Source organism: Pelophylax lessonae (assembly GCF_965119305.1).
Source record: "Pelophylax lessonae genome assembly, chromosome: 2".
NCBI classification, from domain to species: domain Eukaryota; kingdom Metazoa; phylum Chordata; class Amphibia; order Anura; family Ranidae; genus Pelophylax; species Pelophylax lessonae.
The window spans coordinates 604,076,658-604,093,022 of NC_138769.1; positions in this window are offsets into that span (position 1 = coordinate 604,076,658).

Consider the following 16,365-nt stretch of genomic DNA (forward strand, 5'->3'; position numbering starts at 1 on the left):
TCCTTCTTCCTCAATAAGAGCCTGCAAGACAGTAAAAGACCCCCCTGCCTTTCACAAACCCCCAAAACCAGTAGAGCAAGTTAGAAACACTTTATATAAATATTATGCGTGTGTAGATATAGTATATATATATATATATATATCCCCACTGTGTCCAAAAGCACACCAGGGCTTGTATCCATCTCAGAAGGCAGAATCTGCCGCAAAGCATCCTGGGATAGGTTATAAGTCTGAGGGGAGAACATGATGCAGTGTCTTTGGCGGGAAGCAGAGTCCCAGGAGGTCTCTCCTATCAGCGCAAGTGAGAGTGTCCTGGGTGGTTGGCCTAGAGGGTGGAGGTTTAGCTGAGCTGCAGAGGAGGGATTCAGAGTGCTGTGGACCGAGTGGAGCTGCTGGGCAGAAGTTTCAGGAAAAACAGTATTGTGAGTACTTGAGACTGCCCAGGGTTCTGCCTGGGAGAGGGGACCACCCCAGAAGGTCAAGGGGATCCAGGAGACAGCTAACCTGTGGAGGTTTAGAGAAAGGGGATGCCAGTGTTTAAGCCCTGAAGATAAGTGAGAGGAAGAGGGTGCCAGTGTGGGCCCAGAAGTGTTTAGCAGCGCAGCAGCAGCACAAGTAGCTACCTCAGCAAGGAACTTCCGCTTTAGGTATTCTAACCCCCTGAAATGCCACATTTGGCATGTCATTTTTTTGGGGGGAGGGCCGCGGCGCCCTGAACGGAAGTTCTCCTCTCCCCCTCCCTCCCTGCAATCTTCTGGGACATGTCAGAGGTCCCAGAAGATTGCCGGCCAATCAAGACGCGCAATGTGACTCGCGCATGCGCAGTGGGTACCCGGCTGTGAAGCCGCAAACTGTCACAGCCGGGTGCCCACAGCAGTGATGCCGGCGCCGAGTGAGAGGATCGAGGCTTCGGGCGGCCGCATCGCTGGACCGTTGGACAGGTGAGTAGAATGGCTGGAACTCCGCTTTAAGGGAGCTATAAAAGGATTTCTTTATGTGAGAAAGCACTCCAAGGTCAGTTTGGAGCTAACAGGCAGCAAGCCAGCGTTAACCAGCATCAACCGGCGTTGACCGGCATCTAGCCAGTGTCAAGTCAGCGCCAAGAAGCGTTTTTAGTTGTCCCTAGCAAATTGTGCATCGTTGAGCCAAAGGAGTATCCCACTCATTCCCCTCTCCCATCCAAGTTCTAAATAAATACAAAAAACCCAAAGATACTCGACTGGTCATTGTCTCAGCGCTCACACTTGGAGGAACATGCACAGGGGTACTTTTGTTGCACCCGGTGGCCCAGGGGGACACATATCCAGCAAAACGGCTGGGAATCCTGAGATATATATATATATATATATATAATTTGTGTAGGGGGACTTTATTATTTTATTAATATTATGCAGTAAAGTGTGAGGTACTGAGGAGAGCGGTCTCCTCTAAGAATGCCCTCAAATTCAGCAGTCGTAATTCCTCGCTGCTTAATAAATGGACACCTCTGTGTTTCACTGATTTTCTGTTGCTATAATCTCGATATGTCTTGAGAGATTACAGTAACAGATGGCGTTTGCCACTGTTTTGAAGCATTGTGATCTAAGCTACTTCATGAACAGGTACTCACTGGAGAAAGATCTCTGACTACCCGAGAACTCAACAGCGGTACTTTAGGAGTTCTTAGTTCCACTTCCCATATTGTCTCCACATCGACAAATGAAGGGAAATCTCCCCAATTGAACACAGCAAAGAATAAACTGACTGGGGTTTTAACCCTTCTCTACTCTATTCAAAACAGAAATAAAGCGGTTTGTGTATACATACACTTGAGGTTTGCAGGTTCTTCCTCTGTGTGGGTTGCGTCTCGGAGTTCAAAATCACAGAAGCCCATTCATGAAAACGAAAGTGGAGTACTTGTCTGATCAGTTTAATTCCCCAGAAAATGAAAAATGAATCCTGATTGGTAGCTGTGGCAAGTTTTTCTTCATTTCTGGCAATCTTACTTTCTCCAGATTTTACATTGACCTCCTCCCCTTCCACGGTGGAAGTTGTTAGATTAGGGGTGGGGAACCTTTTTTCTGCCAAGGGCCATTTGGGTATTTATAAAATCATTTGGGGGCCGTACAAAATTATCAACTTAAAAATGTGCCTGTTATATTTGGTCAAACATTTAATTAACTCAATGTGATGGCTGCAACTGCTTCTCTTTGGTGAGGTGTGTGATGTTAGCTGGTATTGATGATGGTTTTCCAGGTTTGCGTCGGTTAGTCTGGAGTGCAGTCGACTTTGTGGTGATAGATTTTGAAAAGAACTGCTGGTGGGTACAGCTGGCTGGTACTGCTGTGAGTACTGCTGGCTCTGGCTGGTACTGCTGTGAGTACTGCTGGCTCTGGCTGGTACTGCTGTGTGTTTTGCTGGCGGGAAATGCTGGCTAGCAGCAGTGCTGCGCTGGAGGAAGAGGCAATGTTTCTTGTATTGGTCACAGGTGGAGTGCATTTGATATCACTCCACCTGTGACTCACTCAGACTGTCAGAACGGAGTCGAAAACTATACAGGAAGCATCGGCTCCTTTTTTGACAGATCAGCTGAGAGAAACAGACTCAGCTGCACGGGGGGCCGGACCAAATGACTTCAAGGGCCGCATTCGGCCCCCCGGCCATAGGTTCCCCACCCCTGTGTTAGATCCTTAGCTAATTTGGGGGGCAGATGCTGATGTGATTGTCACCATGCTATCACTGATAGTCATCTTTACTATATGATGGTGTTATGTCAGTCAGTAAAAATAAATTACTTGAAAGCCCTATATTGTGCTGCAATAAGAGGAAAGTGCCCTCGCTCTTGTCTAAATATAGGTGGGCCGTACATCTTCAATCATCTTGTACAATTTACCTTTAGATTAACCAACATATAATATGAGGCCAAACCTAACAACTTTCAATTGTATTCAATTAGGCAGGCCCTTGCACTACATAATTTAAGGTAGATCTAAAGGAAATTGGACAAGAAAATTGAACATGTATGGCCAGCCTCTTAGATTGTGCCTGCCAATGCTACACATTCAGAACATTTGTTTACTGCTGTATGGAAATGTAAAGAAACTGCATCCACATTCTCAATGAACACTGTAGAGCAGGGGTGTACACTCACCGGCCACTTTATTAGGTACACCTTGCCAGTAACGGGTTGAACCCCCTTTTACCTTCAGAACTGCCTTCTTTTTTCGTGGCATAGATTCAATAAGGTGTTGGAGACATTCCTCTGAGATTTTGGTCCATATTGACATGATAGCATTACACAGTTGCTGCAGATTTTCCGGCTGCACATTCATGATGTGAATCTCCCATTCCACCACATCCCAAAGGGGCTCTATTGGATGGAGATCTGGTGACTGTGGAGGCCATTGGAGTACACTGAACTCATTGAACCAGTGGTGAGATGATTTGAGCTTTGTGACATGGTGCATTATCCTGCTGAAAGGAGCCATCAGAAGAGGGGTACACTGTAGTCATAAAGGGATGGACATGGTCAGCAACAATACTCTGGTAGGCCGTGGCATGTAAACAATACTCAATTGGTACTAAGGGGCCCAAAGTGTGCCAAGAAAATATCCCCCACACCATTACACCACCACCACCGCCAGCCTGAACCGTTGATACAAGGCAGGATGGATCCATGCTTTCATGTTGTTTACGACAAATTCTGACCCTACCATCTGAATGTAGCAGCTGAAGTCGAGACTCATCAGACCAAGCAACATTTTTCCAATCTATTTCCAATTTTGGTGAGCCTGTGTAAATTGTAGCCTCATTTTTCCATTCTTAGCTGTCTGAAGTGGCACCCGGTGTGGTCTTCTGCTGCTGTAGCCCATCTGCTTTAAGGTTTGATGTGTTGTTCATTCAGAGATGGTATTCTGCATACCTTGGTTGTAACGAGTGGTTATTTCAGTTACTGTTGCCTTTCTATCATCTCAAACTAGTCTGCCCATTCTCCTCTGACCTCCGACATCAACAAGGCATTTTTCCTCCACACAACTGCCGCTCACTGGATATTTTCTCTTTTTCGGACCATTCTCTGTAAGCCCTAGAGATGGTTGTGTGTGAAAATCCCAGTAGATCAGCAGTTTTTGAAATACTCAGACCAGCCCGTCTGGCACCAACAACCATGCCAAAGTCACTCCCCTTTCTTCCCCATTCTGATGTTCGGTTTGCACTTCAGCAAGCTATATTCACCACATCTAGATCCCTAAATGCACAGAGTGCCTGCTCTGTGATTGGCTGATTAGCAATTTGTGTTACCAAGCAATTGAACAGGTGTACCTAATAAAGTGGCCGGTGAGTATATGTAGCGTGGGTATCCGGAACAGTGACCCAGGAAGTAGAGAAGACAATGGTGGGGGGGGGGGGAGATAATGCCAAAATGGAAAAGGAAAATGATATTTTAAATGGCCTTTGGGATTTTGCACATGGTTGATTGGTGAATTCAGTTTGCCAGAACTTCCATATCGCACAGCAGAATCATAAAACGATAGAAAAAAAAAATAGAGAGGAAAACGATTTTACGCTTGAATTTTCATTGGTGACTGTATTACCAAATCTAGGCACAATAAGGAATCATCCCTAGTTCTACCAAGGAGATTCATGATAACTGTGCATGACTGTGTTACTGTTTTCTGTGTACCTGGTATTATTCCTTCGGTGAACTCCTGGCTTGACCTCAGCTTGTCCTCTGGTTCCTGTTTACCTCTTTCTTAATTTGGCTTATCCTGACTCCTGGCTGGTGACCTTCGCTAAATTAAAGCTGAACTCTAGGTCGATATAAACGACACAAATTAATGCAGCTCTGTAATCATTAATACATCATTACCCCTTCCTTCCCACCCATCGTGGCACTATAACTGGGTCTTAAAGCGGAGTTCCACCCTAAAATTAAACTTACCTCCATCTTCTCGCTCCGGGTCACCTGAAAAACAAATGGATAATTGCAATTTTTTTTTTTTTTTTACTTACCTGGTTTAGAAGAAAATATACTCACCTTACTTCTTCTTCCTCCCCTCGGCGGTCACAGTGATTCGTCACTTCCTGGCTTTGCAATGATTCCTGGGAGCTGAACGTCATCGCTCCCAGGAATCAATGCGCCGGCACTGGCCCCGACGTCAGTTCCGGTGCAGGCGCCGTCATACCTTGCTAAACAGCTTCTGGGCATGCCCAGAAGCTGTGCAGGGATGACGCTGCCGCACCGGAAGTGACGGCGGGGCTGGTGCAGTGCATCCTGGGACCGAAGAAGACGGAAGAGGACACAGAAGAGGATCGCGCTGGCTTCAAGCTGCCCACACCTGAGATGGCAGTGCTGGACAATACATTTTCAAGGTAAGTAATTCTTCTTGCAGGTAAGTGCAAGCCGGGACAGATCAGAGGCTAGCCATTGTGGAATGTACTAGCCCTGACTGTCCCGGGGGTATTTTTATAAAAAAAAAAATGTCCCAGGGTGGAACTCCGCTTTAAGGCAGGGGGACGGGATGGAGCTCCTGATCACTGGTTGTCACAGTGGGCACAGGGTCAGGAGCCCATTCTACCAGCTTCCAATCATAACTAGAGATTAGGAGCTGTTGATGACAGCTCGGTCACTGTGCTGTGAGCATGCAAAGAGAAAGCTGTTAGCACAGAAACCTCAGCCATCGTGAGCGCATATGTGCAGCGGGTGGCTGTTATTGGCCGCCTCCTTCAGTGAGCACAATCTCAGCACAGGAACCCCAACATATGGATTCATATGTGCGGCATGTTAGTGTTAGAGCCTAGTCTGCTTGCCACCGCACATATGTAAAACGTTCTGTAAATGGGGAAGCGAATCCTGAGACTGATCAGACGCTGCCTCATTCACAGATTATATTACAGGCAGTGTAATTAGTGAAAGAACCTTTCTCAGTGAAGGAGAGGGCTGGAGGGACGTGTGCCTGTCCGATTATCTTTAGTGCAGCATAGCCCACAGACCCAAAGCTGTTAACCCTCCACAGCGTGGGAAGTTCAGCAGCAGGAAGAGGACAGGCAGCCCTGCAGTGAAGATTCTACAGAATCCAGCAGTCTGCACATCGTTGGACATATTTCATCACAGGCAATGTAAAAGCTGCAGGAAAAAAATGATTTTTAGCTAAACTTCAGCTTTAAACCCTTCCACTCGCTATCCAAAGTGAAATAAAAAAGACGTTTTGTATAAAGATACCCTTTTAGGAGGGTTCAGTACAACCTTTTATACCGGTATAGTTCTCATATAGGTTTTTTATAATTATTTATAATTCTGGAAAATGATAAATGACATTGGAGAATTATGGGTAGAGTAACGCCTTATTCAATGGCAACACACACCTAGTGCTTTGTGGCATCTGCATGTTAAAATAAATTGAAATAAAGTATAACTAAAGGCATAACTTTTTTTTGTTTTCGTTTTGGATACGTTTGAGAGGGATTAGAACCCCTGTCAGGTTTTTATTGTTGTCTGCACCCCCGTTAAGGAGATTCACCCTCTCTTTTTGTCCCGTTTACCATTATCATTGAAAGTTATAGTAAAGAAAATCACAAATTTTGGGTTGTCCCCAGAAAAGTAATAGAGGGGAAATCTTCCAATGGGAACACTAGTTCTGGTGACCTGGGTGTTCCCAAGGGATTCCCTTAATTTGCAGGGGTTTCCTCTCACTTCCTGTTTGGTTATGGGACAGGAAGGGAAATCTCCTAAATGGGGCACAGATGGCAAAAAAATCCGACAGAGGTTATAACCCTTCCTTAAGCCCAGTACACACCGGCTGAATGTTGAGAGACATTGGCTGGTTATAAAAAAAAAAAACAAACAGCCGACATTCAGGCCGGGATGTATGTCAGCCAGTCCGACAGAAGCTGGCTGTTTGGCATGCTGGAAAACCAGCGGCCAACCGCCTCCCAATCAGCCAACGAGTGGGAAGGGGGGGGGGCGCCACCCTGTCAGAACACAACAGCTCAGCGGGGGAGATCACTGTACTAACATCAGATTGTTAGTACAGGGGCTCTGACCGGAGCTGACAGTTTTTTTTTTGTTCAACCCGCTGGGTTGAACGAAAGAAAAAGCTATTGGTGTGTACCAGTCTTTACTCTATAAAAATGAAAACCAAAGTTTTGCCTACACTGTAGTTCTACATAAGGCAACCCATTTTAAATGGGATGCCAAAAAAACTATTGCACATTTTCTAAAAGCAGCACATTACATAGCAGTGATGGTTCCCATCAGTGCATTAAGGCTTGCTCTAACACAATTGTCTTGTGCTGTGCTGCATAGGTGCAATGGAGCACTATTCAAATTTAATGGCACCACAACACCCCACACTGCGTCGTGTTGGAAATGGCCCTAAAAGTAGGCATGCAATGCATGTTCCTGATTCCAGCACCAGCGCTTCCTTCAGGATAAAAAGGGTTTAGGCCTCATGCACACGGCGGCAGAGGGCCATACAGTGCCATGGGCATTTGAGTACATCTGCAGGCAGCAGCCTGTACAAATCAATGGCAGGCTGACAGACACCATGGCTGTACAGACATCTGAGCATTTACATCCATACAGAGAACGATGAGAGACCTTGGAAACAAAATGCCAACTCATGTGCCCCTATATACATACAGCCACTTGGATGTGTGGGAGAATGCATTCATTGGTTAGTACAGGCTGCTGTCTGTGGCTGTATGTAAACACCTAAAATCCCTCTTCTTTGCATGCTGTACTGCCCTTTGCATCCATGTGAAGGGGGCTTTATAAAGTCCTGTAGAATGGCAATGTTTCACCAGCCTAAATCTTAACTGCAGCACCATGCGCAATCCATCAGTTTTTATTGCTCATTTTTAAAGGAAAGACTTTGAAAGGTGTGCAGAGTGCCACCTGATGTATGCACAAGGCCTAAAGCAAGGGTGGGTAAAAATCAATGATTTTTTTTTTTAATCTGATTTTTTTGATTTTTATTAAATTTATTTTAATAAGATGCTTTTGGAGTAAAAATGTATCAAAAGATGGTTTTCTATTTAAGATACATTCATAATTTAGTTTATTCAGCATGAAATGGAGCAGGAGGCTGTATATTCTGCAATATTTACTTTTTTGGTAAACTCATTTAATCAATCCAAGCTCTGCAAGCTCAGATAACATGCACTGCATCGATGCATTCACACATTTTTTACAGTAACCATGAAATAAAACAAAATTCAGGAATATTCATTTATCCTATTGTTTTACAAATCTATGTGCACCACAAACTGTATGATTGAATTGGTTCTGATATCGTTGTTTTACTAACCTGACAGCTTATTATTCTAAATAGAAAACCTTCAATATGTTTGCGAATAGTAAAGATTCTAACTACCAGCAACAGTAAATCCTTACATTTAAAGAGAACCTGTCATTTCAGATCCATCATGGCAGCGCCTGTTAGGGGGCATCCACTCACCTGCTGCCGCCATGTCCCTCACCTTGTTGTGTCATGCCGCATCACCAGCCCTCCCATTAAAGTAAATGGAAATGTCGGTGAGTCAACAGCGGATCAGAGGAGGAGCCTCCGTGGGACAGAGATGACAGTTGCTCTTTAAAAATTATGATTTAACCTCCCTGGCGGTCTGATTATGTACAGATTTCTGTGCTAAAAGCGCAACATTCTTTTGCATGGAAATCTGTTGTTTTACATTTAAACTCACCTTCCCCGCCATTCTCCCCCGCCATCCTCCCCCGCCATCCTACCGCTGTGTGCTCGGTCGATGTCTGCACCTGTCTTCCCTTTCCCTTCCCTGCGAGTGTTGCAACGCAGAGGGGTGGAACCGGCGGCAATTTAAAAAATGTAAGTACACAAAGCACTGGAAAAGCACAGGCAGGGCAATGGAAAAGTCACCAGGTGCAATCCTGTGCTGAAATTAGCTTAGTATGATGTCATTTGTTACATAGTTACATATAGTTACATAGTTACATAGTAGGTGAGGTTGAATAAAGACAATAGTCCATCCAGTTCAACCTGTGTAGGTGTGTGTGGCTGTAATCATCTCACATAGCCCTGAATGTTCTGATCCTTGAGATGTACGTCTAAGAGTCTTTTGAAAGCCACCATACTACCCGCAGAAACCACCTCTTGTGGTAGAGAATTCCACAATCTTGTAGCCCTAACAGTAAAGAACCCCCCACGTTGCCTGAGGTTAAAACGCTTCTCCTCTAATCGCATTGTATGCCCTCGAGTCCTCATGCAACCCCTTCGACTGAACAGCTTTTTTTCTATGCTGAGATCCCCATTGAGATATTTAAAAATTGCTATCATGTCCCCCCTCAGGCATCTCTTCTCCAGGGAGAATAAATCAAGCGTTTGCAGACGCTCTTCATAATTAAGGTCCTCCAATCCCCTAATTAGTTTAGTTGCCCTTCTCTGGACTCTCTCCAGCTCCAACACATCCCTCCTGAGGACTGGCGACCAGAACTGGACAGAATACTCCAGATGCGGTCGGACCAGAGTTTTATAAAGTGGAAGGATTATAGACTTATCTCTGGAATACATCCCTTTCTTTATGCATGCTAATATTCTGCTGGCTTTGGCAGCTGCCGCTTGACATTGCATGCTATTGCCTAATCTATCATCAACCAAGACTCCCAGATCTTTCTCCTTTTTTGATTCCCCCAAGGGTTCCCCTCCTAATGTGTATTGTGCTTTTATGTTTCTAGTCCCCAAGTGCAAAACCTTACACTTCTCCACGTTAAACCTCATTTGCCAAGCCGTTGCCCACTCTGTTATTTTGTCCAGGTCATTCTGTAGGATATCTGCTTCATGCTGTGCAGTTATTGCCCTGCCCAATTTTGTGTCATCTGCAAAAACTGATAACGAACTACTGATCCCGACCTCAATGCTGTTTATGAATAAATTGAACAAGGTTGGTCCCAGGACTGAGCCCTGGGGCACCCCGCTTACTACCTCAGACCAGTCTGAGTATGTGCTATTTATTACCACCCTTTGGACACGCCCTTTTAGCCAGTTCCGTATCCAAGAGCAAACCCTGCTGTCGATACCTGCAGACCTTATTTTATAAATTAAGCGCTTGTGGGGAACTGTATCAAACGCCTTAGCGAAATCTAAGTACACCACATCCACTGGTCTGCCCCTATCTAGCTCACAGCTCACCTCCTCGTAGAATGTTAAGAGATTGGTTTGACAAGAACGCCCATTTGTAAACCCGTGCTGGTTACTGCTGATGATGCTGTTGTCCTTAGCAAACTCTACGATATAGTCCCTTATCATCCCCTCCAGAAGTTTACATACTATCGATGTCAGACTGACAGGCCTATAATTTCCCGGTATATGCCTCTGACCCTTTTTGAATATCGGAATCACGTTTGCTTTCCTCCACTCCCCTGGTACATCTCCTGAGTTAATACTGTCAGCAAAGATCAGGAACAGTGGTCTAGATATAACCATACTGAGTTCCTTGAGCACTCTCGGATGTACGCCATCCGGGCCTGGTGATTTGTTTGTGTTAAGTTTATCCAGCCTTTCCCTGATTTCACCCTCTGTAAGCCATAGTGGCAAGTCCTGTGTATTACTACTAACCATACAGTCATGGTCAGTGTACCCCTCCGTTTCCTGTGTTTACACTTTTGAATTTGCCGCCGGTTCCACCCCCCTGCGTCATAACGTTCGCAGGGAGTGAACCGGAAGGCAAGTGTCGGCAATTGGCCGTGCACAGAGCGGGGAGAGACTGTCAGGATGCCGGGGAGGACGGCGGGAGCGCAGGGAAGGTGAGTAACATTGCGGGGTAATCCTGAGTGTGGCTCGGGGTTATCGCTTTTGGTACTGAAAGTTAACCCCGCAACCACATTTGGGAATACCATGATTTAAATGGACTTGATTCAAAGTGGAACTGCACTGCATTGGAGCACCACAAACCAAAAATGCTATTTAATTATTTTTTAATATTCAAAGCAAACTCCCCCATCCATCCATGTCTCCATGCTTTAGTTTGCTGAGAAATCATTTTGAAAAACACCCGCTGACACTTCTGGAGTAATGGCAGATGATTAATGTATCATTTACTTCCTGAAATCCATTTGGCCCTAGCTCAGGGATAGGCTGAGCTTAGAACCCTCCCTCCCCTTCTGAAGACTGCTGGGATGTATGACATCATTTGCCTAGGCAAAAAATCCAGGAAGTAACTAAAGAAATGTAAAAAAAGTTTAACCACTTCTGGACCCCTTAATGACCAGGCCATTTTTGTCGATACTGCACTGCGTTATTTTAATTGACAATTGCGCGGTCATGCAGCGCTATACCCAAATAAAATTGATATCCTTTTTCTCCCACAAATAGAGCTTTCTTTTGGTGGTATTTGATCACCTGTGCAATTTTTATTTTTTGCGCTATAAATAAAAAAAATGACAATTCTGAAAGAAAAACAATTTACTTTACTTTCTGCTATATAACATTCCCAATAAAAAAACATTTAAGAATCAAATTTTGTCATATTTTAGGCTAATTCATATTTTGCTCCATATTTTTGGTAAAACAAAAATCCCAAAAAGTGTATATTGATTTGTTTGTGCAAAATTTTTTTTTTTTTTACTAGTAATGGCGGCGATCAGCAGTTTTTAGCGGGACTGCGACATTTCGGCGAACAGATCGGACACCTGACATTTTTGACACTTTTGGGGGGACCAGTGACATTACTACAGTAATCAGTGCTACAAATATGCAGTGTTACTGTAATAATGACACTGGCAGGGAAGGGGTTAACACCAGGGGTGATCAAAGGGGTAAATGTGTCCCTAGGGCGTGCTTTCTAACTTTGGGTGGGGGGGGTGGACTTTCTGAATGAACAAAGAGACTTGTGTTCCTAAATAAGAGGAGCACAGAATCCCTGTGTTCATAACTGACAGAACAGCGGTCTGCTGTGTTTATCATGGCAGACTGCTGTTCTGTCTCCACGGGGAGCGATCGCAGGTGTCGGGCCGGAATCGTGGCCGCCAGGCCCGCTGATCAGCTTCCCCTGTGGTAAATGGGCACGCGCCCCCGCTAGCGGTCCTGTGAAGCAATGTACAGGTACATTGTTTCCTGGGACAGAGCCGACCTGCTGCTGTAAAACTTTGGCGGCTGGTCGGCAAGTGGTTAAAACAAGTGAATTTGATATACTTTCCTATCAATTTATTAATGCTAGCAGCATAAGGATTAAAAATAGTTCATGTTAATTGGAAGATTGAAGTCCTACTTTAAATCATATCCCCCCTGCCTAAGGCCTCTTTTACACGGCCGCTCCGTATGTCCGTATATCACCCCATCCGTTTGCGGGTGATATACAGACATAATGCATGTCAATGGGATTGCGGATGTCAGTGGATGACATCCACTGACATCCGATTTGTGTCCTTTCAGTTCTGTTCCGTTTTTTGGAACGGAACAGAACCCTATTTTTCTCCCGTTTAAGAAACGGAACGGATGCAAAATCGGATGTCAGCGGTGTCATCTGCTGAGCTGACATCCGCAATGCCTATAGACCTACATTATGTCCGTATATTATCCGCAAACGGATGGGATGATATGCGGACATACGGAGCGGATGACACAAGTGTCATCCGTGTCCGTGAAAAAAAAAAACAAAGTGCCGGAGCGGAAGAAAAAATCAGAGCGGCCGTGTGAAAGAGGCCTAAAGCTGCAGTCAGACCTAGCGTATTGTAAGTGCGCATTTTTTGTGTGACACGTATTGGGCAGCCTATTGATTGCGACAAATTTGGCCAAGTAGTTCATGGAGCTGTTTGCCGCATTCTGGTTTGTGCATTTTTTACTGTGCTTGTTGCGTGTTTTTGCTAATGGCAAATGCGTGTCTGCTTTCTGTGTTTTGTGTGCCACTAACAATAAATGGCACCACAAGCGCAACATGCGTTTTTCATGCGTTGCGGGAACGCGTGCTTACGCGCAGATTTGAACAGAGTATATAGGACCCAGAATACACCATGGTGTCCTGGGTGAGCAGAGGGAGGAGGGAAGAAGAAATGATCATAAGTACTGTGCTCCTTTTTTTACACATAGACATTTCAGCTCTGTGGCATCCAGAAGGAAAGAAGAAGGACGGAATAGCTATAGAGTAAAAAGTAGAGACTGAGAATAAGGAGGGATGTGGAAAAAAAGTAAGAGCCAGCGAAGGAAATAGCAGGGAGGGGGTGCGGGTGACAGACAGGGTAGGGGGGAGCGTAAGGACGGCACAGGGACAGAGTGAGCCTGTTGTGAGTTAGCAGTGTGGTTTTGAGTTCCATGTGGAATATTTGAGCTCAGTTTCTGCCCTCGGGGTGGTACAGCCAAGGCTGCAGCTCGGTGGGAGCCAAGCCTGCCCCAGCGCTGGCAGTGAGAACATAAGCGCTATTTATCTCACAGCCCAAAAAGACTGCTGATTTAAATCATATGGTGCATGCGGCACACATTTCCACCGAGTCTGGACGCGGCTCAAAAAGGGGAAAAAACACACAGAAAGCAGATCCACACCCTGTTCTCTCATTCAGCTGCCGCCGCTGCCAGGACTTAACCCTTCACAAAGTGCCTCTGTGCGATGGGTTAAATTAGGGTTTTTTTTTTTTTACTTTACGAAGCCACGACTAATGTTTCTGCAAGTTTCTTTCAGCTTCTCCGTAATTAGATTAGAAAGTATAACAAATACTCTAAAATTCACTTTAAGAGTACAGAGTGTACTGCCTAGTGCATTATATTACATTGATCCTTAGGAAAATAATATACTCTTTGTTTTATTTTGTGGATAAAGGCAGGGGGGTAAAAACTGCAGGCTTGTCAATAAAGCATCTCTGTGCATCTCCGGAGGGGGGGTAGTTTGCAGTGTCCAGTCTCTCTTGGTTTGATTTGGGTGAAGATCTTTGAAGAGCAGAAACACAAGGAGCACAGCAGCGGAGATGAACATACCAAGTCCAAATCCCTATCCTCTAAGCAGCCTCCTATGTGAACATGGAAAGTGTGTTCTCATTACTTCTATGAATGTCTTCCATTGGCCAGTCATATGGCACACACATTGCAAGACTTTTTTTTTTACTGTTCCTCAACAGACTAACACGGGGCTGGAGAATTCCCTGGAGCCAGGTAGCCAAGGCTTCTAAAAAATTACAGCTGGCGCCTAACTTCTTTAGTTTTAGTCAAGTCCTATTAGTTTTATAAGTTCTGAACACTAAACAAAGGAAGCAGAAAACATCACACGTTAACTATCGTAATATTCTGTTTGTTGCCATCCTAATTAATAGAAAATTGTATTTTTTATATTTACGTTTTATCGTCTTACAAATAAAATGAAACAAACACGTGTCAAATATCATTACAGCACAGGGGTGTGGAAATGTTTTAACCACCTCAATACTGGACACTTTTACCCCTTTCCTGTCAAGGCCATTTTCAGCTTTCAGTGCAGTCCCACTTTGAATGGAAATTACGCAGTCATGCAACACTGTACCCATTTTAAAATGTTAGTGTTTTTTTTTTTTTTTTTCCAAGACAGATAAAGCTTTCTTTTGGTGCTATTAAGACCCCATTCACACTAGCGCGACTTGTTCGCCTGACAAGTCGCAGTGGGTCGCCTGCCATTGATTAGCACAGGACCCGTTCTAATAGGAGCGACACAAGTCTCTCCAACTTAGAAAAAGGGTCCTGTACTACTTTGGGGCGACCTGGAGGCGACTTGCATTGATTTCAATTATATGAAGTCCGTGCATGTCGCGCCGAGGTCACACAGGTCGCCCCAGCAAGTTGTGTCGCCCCTGTGTGAATGGGCTCTTAATCACCACTGGGTTCTTTATTTTTTGCTAAACAAACAAAAAAAAAAACTGAAAATTTGGGGAAAAAAAACCATTTTCTTTGTGTCTGTTATAACATTTTGCAAATAAATCATTTTTCTTCTCTGATGTGCACTGATGAGGCTGAACTGATGGGCAATAATAGGCTGCACTGATGGGCCCTTATAGGCGGCATTGATGGGCACTGATAGGCTGCATTGATGGGCACTGATGAGGCTGCACTGATGGGTACTGATGAGGCTGTACCGATAGGCACTGATGAGGCTGCACTAATGAAGCTGCACTGCAGTTATGAGTTGGCACTGATGGCCACTGATAAGGTGGCACTGATGGCCACTGATAAGCTGCAGTGATGGGCACTGATGAAGAGGCACAGATGAGGCTGCACTGATAAGGTGATTGTGAAAGGTGAAATGCTGCACTGATGGGCCCTAAAATGCTGCATAGATGGGTACTGATATGCTGCACCGATGGACACTAATTGGCACTGATGGGGCTGCACTGATAATCAGGGCACTGAGGATCAGTGTGAATATTATCAATGTAAATGTCCCCTGTCACAAGAAAGCTGATTATCGGATTTCCTTTCCTCAGACAGTGACAGTGATGAGGAAAGAAAAGGCCATTAACCGGCATTTGTTTACATGTAATCAGTTGTGAATGGATACAGCTGATCTCATGGCAAAGAGCAAACGTCGTTAGCTCTTTACCCTGATCGATGATGCGCTGCAACCAAGACACCTCCAGGGGCGCGCATGCGTGGAAAGAATGGTAGGAGGTCATGTATAATCACACGCAAGAACTATGTAGGCAGCTATGGCATGATCTATCGGGGTCTATATCAACAGACTTTGGGCTTGTGGTAATGGGCAAATGCTTTTGACATCAAATTCAGATGGTTCTGAGATAATTCGGAATTAATTGAGGAGTACATTTGACCTGTAGTTCTGATGGTAAGGCCTCGTGCACACAAACGGTGAGAGGCTGATGGTGTCTAGCATAAAATTACCAGCAGTTTCCCGCTCCTAGTGAGACGCAGTTGTTACGTACAGCCAGCCATAAAAGAGAATTGCTGTATGTAGCTGTATTCAAGGACACTGATTCTTCAGTGCATTGACATTTATCCAAGCATGTGTGCAACATTTCCTGAAGGCAAAACTTCTGCTGACAACTAGTTCTGGGCATTGGCCATTTCCCCCCTGACCACCAATACTGGGAAATGTTTCCTCCCCCTTACCACTGACCCCTGATTTCCTACCCCTAAAACCTTGTACACACAGGCTGAAAATCAGCCAGTTTAGCAGAAACCAGGTGGCTTTCGGTCTGTGTGTACAGCTGTCAAATGGACGTGCTGGAAACCTAGCATCTGACCTACAGCCAATGGCTGCTAGCGCTGATCAGTGTGTGCTGGCAGGGGGAGTTCCACTGTCAGAACTCAGAGGCACAGCCGGGGAGATCGCCGCACTAACATTGGTACGGCGATCTCAGGTTTTTCTCATCTAGCATTGATCACATGTTTGATTTCCCATATTGGTGGAAACAATTTGATCAATTCTTTCAACAAAATAGCCTGG